This window comes from Haemaphysalis longicornis, unplaced genomic scaffold, assembly GCF_048455015.1.
Source record: "Haemaphysalis longicornis isolate Haplotype H1 unplaced genomic scaffold, Haemaphysalis longicornis Haplotype H1 scaffold_5, whole genome shotgun sequence".
In the NCBI taxonomy this organism is placed as follows: Eukaryota; Metazoa; Arthropoda; class Arachnida; order Ixodida; family Ixodidae; genus Haemaphysalis; species Haemaphysalis longicornis.
Window position 1 is genome coordinate 100,692,160 of NW_027526385.1, and position 8,558 is coordinate 100,700,717.

Genomic DNA, 8,558 nt, shown 5'->3' on the forward strand with positions numbered 1-8,558 from the left:
ACAAGCGTTTATTTAAAAAAAATGGCTCCAATCAACGCGGTGGTTGGACTGCGAAGCTGTAAACGCACCCACACCGATGACACACGGGAACTGGAAAATGCGCACAATGGTGCCAGTGTTATAATTTCGTTTGGGTTGTTTATTGTGAATGTTGCCGTGAAGTTTGCCTTCTGTTCTGTTCACTTTCTTTTGTGAGAACCGTGTTTTAGCAGAACCGTGTTTTAAAATATTGTAAATATATTTTAAACTGCACAAAACAAATACTTTTTATTGTAAAAGTTGGTTGCAAGCTAAAATTTACAATTCACCATGATTAGTGCACCCTGAACGTAAAAGCAGAATAACTGGAGTTGCGCTTGCCTGCATTGCACACAGCTGCTTGTTTTTCTGTTATTCAGCCTGCGATTATTGTTGCAACTCACCATTTGAGCTGTAACAAACAAAACAACGTATTGGACGACGCCAAAACACTCATGTGTGCGACTACTTGCAGGGGTGTACCGCCCCATCTGTCCCTTACGTTTAGCTTGCTTTCCTACACCTCAGTCAGGTAGATACCTGCGATAAAAGCAAGAAAACTGCGCCGACAGCACTAACCGCAACTACGCTGACCGGCGTGAATGGGCGCGGCACAGTCGTACGTACTACACACCGGCGAGGACACTTTTCCGACAGCTGAGGAACAGCTCCACCTCATTCCTTGAAAGCCCGCCGTGACTTTTGGCTACCAAAACACCTTTTTTTGGGGGGGCGTATTCGTAGCGCCTAGTCGCACTTTTTTTTTTTTTTTTCGACAGCACACCATCACAACCGAAACCGCCGAAACCTCGAGCAGACGGCGTTGCCTCGAGCAACGCTGCCTGCGCTCGCTCTGGTGCCGTCGCCGCCGCCGCAGCCCCTGCCTCCACAATGCGTCCGGCCGAGCGCAATTTATTTTAGATTTGCAATGCTTTAGGGGAAACTGCGTTGTTTATTTACGTATTTTTAGCGTGTGGATTTTTGCAACAACTCGGCTAATCAGCCGTCACACGGAACGAACGGTACGACGCTACGGAGTGCTAAAACACGTTTTCCGTCTCACTCCACGGAAAGAACCCGGTACGTACGCGCGCATGCGCAGTCGGGTCCCGGTTAACCCGGTAGCAACGTAACGAACGTAACGAACGGACTGCTAAAACTCTCTAGTTTTAGCACTCCGTATGCTCCGTGTTTTACGTGCGTACCATGTTGACCGGGACCCGTCTGGGCAATTGCGTATTCGTTCCGGTAGGGTGGATTAGTTCCGCAGGCCAGCCCTTGCCATGCCCGCGCAATCGTTACGGTGGGGTGCGCTCTCCTCGCAGGCACAGTTGGGTTCCGGTTAACACTGTAAATTTTAGCACTCCATATGCTGTCTGTTCCGTGGTTGCTGTGTTGACTGCGCCTGCGGGCACGGCGAGGAGGAAACCCCCCACCGTAACGAATGCATGGGCATGGCGAAGGCCGGCCCGCGGAACTAAGCCACCCCCACCGCAACGAATGCGCAAGTTCCCAGATGGGTCCCGCTCAACACGGTACGCACGTAAGACACGGAGAATACGGAAACTCCAAAACTCCATTATCACCGGCAGTGGGTTGAGGTGCACCCCATTCTTTGGTAGAAAAGTGTGTGTTCATAAAATTCCGATGTATGGAGGGCTCGCGTTGTTTGAAGAAGTTAGATAGCAGGGGACGATCTGTGCGGCATGGGGTGCACATGTGCAGACTTAGTGGGAGTCCTTTATAACCGTGACGTGGTCGCCCCGGGCTATGGTGGCTGCGAGTGCAATCACGGCTTCTTCAGCAGCTGTCGTAGGGGTATCAACGAAGGTGGAGGACCTCCGGGATGATCCACGGGGCCAAGGATGGAGGCTGAGAGGGCTGATATGCTCCGGCGTCCGTGTATCAACGTTTGACGATGTCTTCTGGAAGAGGCGAACTCGTGATTGTCTCCTGCCCGCATAACACGTCGCGTGCAGGTGTGAGAAACAAAAGCACGAGCGAAGATGTGCTGCAATGCCTTGTGTGGCGGCGATGAATGCAGGGACGGGTCGTTCGTTCTGTGTGACAGCCATTCGACCCGTATGAATAAGAGGGATGGGCCGTATGACTGGCTTGCTGTGCCTCGAGTAGCCATGCGAGCATGTCGTGGAGTAAGCTGGGATATAGGCAGGACGGCTGAGGGCGCCTCTGTAGGATTTACAAATGAGTGTGTCTAGTCTGATGTGCTGTTTGGGCTTTAGCTCCATGCAGGAGGCACAATATGTTAGGCAAATAAGCAGAAAGGCGTGGACGAGGGAAGTGTCTTTGGGTCCGTGAGGCTCAGTGCAAATAGGTAACTGTTTAAAAGCGGAGCTTTATTTGCCTCTCTCGCAGCTTTTTGAGGGGCTGTTGTAAGTGCTGCTGTTTCCTGGCTGAATGCGCCGCTGGATGCCCGGCAGCTCCTCCCCACCCCCCCTATGGTGGCGGGAAGGCGCATCCTGGGTTTCCCACAAAACCCTAGATGCCGCTGGTCTCTGCGAATATTAGTTTTAAATTACCGTGTGTACCAAGACCCGACTGCGTAAGCGCGCGCGGACTCGGCGACCCATCAATGGAACGAATGCGCGGGCAAGGCAAAAGCCGGAAGCCCATCAGCGCAACTAAGCCACCCTACCGGAACGAATGCGCACGTGCCCAGTCAGGTCGTGGTACCCACGGTACGCGCGCAACACACGGAAATCTAACACTCAATTGGCCAGCATGGTAGTTCACTTGAGCAGCGGAGCGTAGCCGTTGCCCGTTTCTGCATTGCGTCCGCAGAGCGTACTGGCAAAGTAGGCAAAAAGAGCAGGAGGGCCTAGACACCAGCAATAGGGCTCAAAAACATTTTCCTGCGGCGTCCAGGATGTACAGGCCTGAAAGAAGTGTCACAAGGAACAGGTTGCATGTTCGCCTACAGCGAAACTAAAGTCCCTTGATCGGCGTTGAAGCGACTATAAGTGAAACATGGCACATACCGAATGTAGTGGGGATGCTGGCTCGAGGACGAAAGTCGACAACAATGCGTGGCGGCAATGAAAGACAGCAAGTGTCGCGAGAACTACGCCCAGAAGCGACAAGCGGAACAAAAATGTCACGTGGTACATGCCCTTTCGTTTCAGCACGAGGCCTGTGGGATCATTTCAGATGGTGCTACTTTGATTGTGCAGTTAAGAACACTGACACTAAGGACGATGCAAGCACCATTGAAAGCTTGCTTTACGTGGACTCCTGCATTTACGAGAGATGCGGCAGTTTCTTTGGCCGCGGTGTTCCCTAGTGCCTTCAGAACACTGGCACAGGACAGCATAGAAACGAACTTTGGAAGTGGTGGGGGACGGGAATTTTGTCCTCAGCAACTGCCTGTACTTTTCATCAGAAATCAATGCTCTGAAACACATGGAACTCTTGATAATGAAGAGGATAATGACACACAATTCCAAAACTACGCCACGAAAAGGCACGAGGTTTCAGCTGAGACGTGCCAACCAACGCACTGCCACAATCTGCATAGCTTATTTCGGCCGGACGGGCCATTTCCCTGTGCAACAAAAGGAGGTGCGATTGCTTGCCGCTATCATACAGAATCCAAACTGATACCGTATCTTTCTGGTAAATAAGCCTAAAACTTTCGTGTTCCAAGTAAGACTTTTGTTTGTTTGTGGTTAATTTTTTAAAGCCTGTACTTGGAAAAAATAAATGCAGCAAAGCATAACAATTACGAAAATGATGCTCATCATCAATTTCGGCCATTATGTATGGCCAAGCCTAACAATCAGTAAAACGGGGCAAGTAAAACCACCAAAGAGCTTTTATCCACACAGTACCACTACAGCTTGCTTCTGGTGATTCTGGTGAAGTGATTCTGGTGAATGCAATGCCCACAATACTGAATCCCCTATACATTAATAACAAACCATTAAACACCTTACGAATGCATTCAGCCTTTCCTTGGAGCAGAGAATTAATTGTGTAGAGAGAAAACAGTGCAGGATATAACAATTAGCAACTCAATTGGCGTTTATTTACATATACAGTGCTGACAGCAGGGATCAAGTGAATCAAATAAAGAGAACGGGAAAGTCGCAGCACTCTAGCTCTTCCCCGCCGCACCTTGAGAACACAGCGTGCCATGCGGGACAAAACTTTCCATAAAAAAGGCCTCAACCTCTCAGCACGTGTCCTAAAATACACAAACACATGCCCACAATCAACTGTACATGGCTTACAGTGCGTAACAGGTGGCAATCGGTACTTCCTTAGTTCACAGGGCACAGACAATGGCGTGCTCACGAGGATGCTACAGCAGTTCTGCAGACTTCACGTTTCGTATCGCAGGCCGCCATGTACAACAGGCCACCCATTACCACAGAATCACATCAACTCCTGGCTAACACACTTTGCTAATTACAGCACAGACACCATGAGAAATAACAGAACCAAGAAAAATCGGCCAGATAAAGTGCAAGCCTTCATGAAGCACGAGATATTTTGCAGGGGTATAGAATTATCGTGCAAACTTCACTAGGCACCTTGGTTTTTAATTTGGAAAGCTCGGAGCACTTTGCTGTCAGTCAGCCCAGGCCCTATTGGCAACCACACCCTATTCCAGACCATTGGCAAACAAAGAAGCAATGCCTGAAGCCTCTCTGCAGAAAAGTATGAGGTTTTTCTTTCTACATTCAGTCTGCAAGAGTCAGAGGCAAAAAATTTGGAGTAAATTTTGTCTTTTGTCCTGAAGAAATTCTTCATCTGCAATGCCAAGGCCAAGAAAAAGTGGTACTACTATACTCGGGGACAACTTAAGAAAGATAACAGAAGTTGCCCGTGTGCCTTGTCATTGCAGCCGGCTATTACTCTGCGCAGCGCAAAATGTGCATTACTGTGAGTACTTTAAACATGACACGAGTCATTTCCTTAATTTCTGGCATTTAATCTGCTTATGAATTCCTACAGAGAGGGCAAGAAAACTAGGTGCGAAAAAAGACGATGTTACACATTAAGCGCAATCTCGTTTCAAAATGCATGCGCGCTGACATTCGGGTGTGTTGCTTCGGAGGAGTGACGCACTACATGAGCTATTGCCGTTCTCAACTTGTACCCGAGTATACACCTTCACACCAAAAAAACCAACCAGAATGAAGAAGATAACACAAGCAGCGTCTCGCTCTGTGACTCATAACCGAAATACTGGGTGTGGTCTGAATCTCACTGAAACAGCGGCCATTCTAAGAACATCTTTATCTTAGGTATTTTCCACACAGACCAGGAATCCTGTATAGACAACCCTGCTCCTTCATCGAATCCAGGATCTCAAACTTGTACCATTTTACACCATATCCTCCTGAGTACCAGCAATGGGAAATTTGTCCAAAATATTGGACATCGAAGACCGAGCGATTACAGCTTTTCCAAAGCTCCTATCGCCGTACAACCGGTTGTCCAATACCTTGGACAACTGGTGCTGCCATCTGTACCGTGGTTTTGAAATTAGAGGTCTCGAAGCGCCGCTAGGAGTATTCATAATGGCGGCGTTGAGTGGTGCGGCGTTCTACGGTGCCAACCGCAACCGTAAGTACTTTTTTTCGCACTTTGAGCTTATTTAATGTCATTTCATCGGTTAAACGTCAAAGATAATGTTGCAGAGAGCACACGCAGCTAAATATTTCAGCTCTTAACGTCCTTTCTTTTGCCTACGCGGTGTGAGCTTTGACATGTCCAAAAGATTGGACGTCGGGACTGAACCAAGTTGCTTTGTGTGAATTACGTGGCGCGCTGCAGTGTCAACAGAACGTGCTTGCTTCCGATTGCTACTAGGTTGCGGTATGATATGAAATTCTTTTTCATTTAGGAAAAAGGCCACGCGTCAGTGATGAGACGGCCGAAAGAATCCTTGAACGAATCGCTGGAACGGCCACGTCCGACATTGATCTTTCGGACAGTGACGACGACACTTTGGTAGACACTACATTTTCGGCTCCACTTGATACCCTGACCTCTGAAGAGGATGAAAATAGCGACGATGAACGCCCGTCCACCTCGAAGACGACAAAGGGGCAGTCATGGAAACGCCATGATGGGTAAGGAATAGTAGTAGTATGCGTTTTGGGAAGGGGGGGGGGGGGGTGGGCTAATGTACTGCAGGAGTGTGCATTGTGACGGTCGGTCATTGCCATGTGAACGGATCAAAAGCAACTCTGCTCTTTTACGCTGTTTTTCTTCATGCAGGCCGCTTCCGTCTTGGATTCCTGACTTCACATCCACCCCTGATGACAGTCAACAACGGGTTTCGTGGAGTCCAAGTGACTACCTCGTTCAGTATGTGCCACATGAAGTCTTCGAGATGATGGCTTTTGCCATGAACACGACACATGTCCAGGAGACTGGAAAAAGTCTGGAGACCTCAGTAGAAGAACTCAAAATGTTTTTTGGGATTTCACTGACAATGTCCTGCCTGTGCTACCCGCAGATTCGCATGTACTGGATGAAAAAGACAAGGGTGCCTCTTGTTGCGGATAACATGACAAAGAACCGGTACTTTCAACTTCGGCGCCGGCTGAAGCTAGTTAACGAACTTGATGTAAGTGAGCAAGAAAAAGAGAAAGACAGGCTCTGGCGCATAAGACCACTGGTGCCATTTCTACTGGAAGGGTGTCACAAGCTTCCTCGGGAAGAGAATGTCAGCATCGACGAACAAATGATCCCGTTCAGTGGACGAACGCAGCTGAAGCAGTTCGTACCACGCAAGCCAAACCCAGAGGGGCTTAAAAACTTTGTGCTCGCAACGCCAGGTGGATTAATCCTCGATTTTGAGATCTATCAAGGAAAAAAGGCAGCATTGTATCCAGGCAGCTCCGGAATAGGAGAATCCGCAGTGCTGAGGCTCATTGAGACGCTCCCTCCCGGAACGAAGGTCTACTTCGACAGATACTTCACATCAGGGCCGCTGCTGGATAAGCTAGCAGAAAACGGAATCGCTGGCACGGGAACAATTATGAACAACCGGATCCCAAAAGGGGTGAAACTATCCAGCGAGAAAGAGCTAAAAGAAAAAGGAAGAGGGACGTCAGAGATGTTTGCGAGAAACGACAAAAAACAGGCAGTTGTACGTTGGTACGACAATAAGCCCATTACGTTGATGTCCTCTATCCATGGCCAGCACCCAGAAGACACATGCCGTAGGTGGTCCAGGAAAGAAAAAAAACACATTGATGTGCCCCGGCCAGATGTTGTACGGTTGTACAATGTCAACATGGGAGGAGTTGATCTCGCAGATCGTATGATCAGCTATTACAGAATCAAAGCTCGAGTGAACAAGTGGACCATCAGAAGCATCTTCCATCTATTCGACATTGCGTTAAGCAACTCATGGATGCAGTACGTGCAAGACATGCGGGCGCAACAAAAGCGCCAGAAAGAGATCTTGAAATTCCTGGAGTTTCGTCTGTCTGTTGGTGAGGAACTAATCGCGCAAGCTCAGAGTCAAAATGAAGCGGAGAGTGACTCCGACGAAGAGTGGTGCCCACCACCAAAAAGGGCTCCGTTGCCTCCAGTCGAAGCAAGAGCAAAGACGCTAGGCCATTTCCCAAGACTGACAGATGCTCCTAATGCGGCCCGCTGCAGGCTCGAAGGATGCAACAAGAAGACGAAGTTCTTCTGCACAAAGTGTCATTTGTTCTTTTGCGTCACCAAAGACAGGAGATGCTTCGAAAATGCTCACACCAAGTGAATGAAGGAGCTCACACAAAGTGAACAAAGCAGTTTGTAAATAAAACGTTCCTACGTTTACCTGATCAAATTATTTATCACAAAAAAACATCTTGCGTGTAACAATACCACTGCATTAGAAAAGACCGCATAGAGTCCCAATGTCCAATATAAAGGACAATGCGGCACACACGTCCGAAAGTTTGCAGTGAATAATAAGTTGTTATTATTATATCCAGAGGCCCTCATAAACTAATTTTGAAAGTTTCACAAAAATCCGTTGCACTAAAATCAGTCTGGGACTCAGGAGGATATAGAAACATTTCTTGTAGCAGGGCCACAACTTTGGATAAGACAGGATGTCGTCATAGTGAGTAAGGAAACGGGGAAGAACTGAAGGTTTAAGGCTAGCTTAAACGCTTTTGTTAAGACTAAGTGACTTCTGCTGTGTAGGGAATTGTTGCTTCCTCAAAATTACACCATACTTAACAGTGCACTGCAATGCAATGCTGTTTGCTTCTGTGTTTCAAGCCTGAATGCTGGCATTGCCAATAAGGGTATAAACACAATAACACTTTGCAGAAGATCATGGCAGCATGGTGAAAAAAATGAGGAACAAAGTTGCGATACTGCAATCCCTCGTCAAGATGGTAAAGCTTCTCTCGTGTTGAGGGCCATACAGACACGTCAAATGTCTGACTGCCCACTGTAAAGTACACAGAATAGCAGCTACATGTCAGGAAACACTATCCCAATTCATGGTGTCTGAGAGGCCCCATTTAATTAGGGACGGCGCACCTTAATTGGAAATG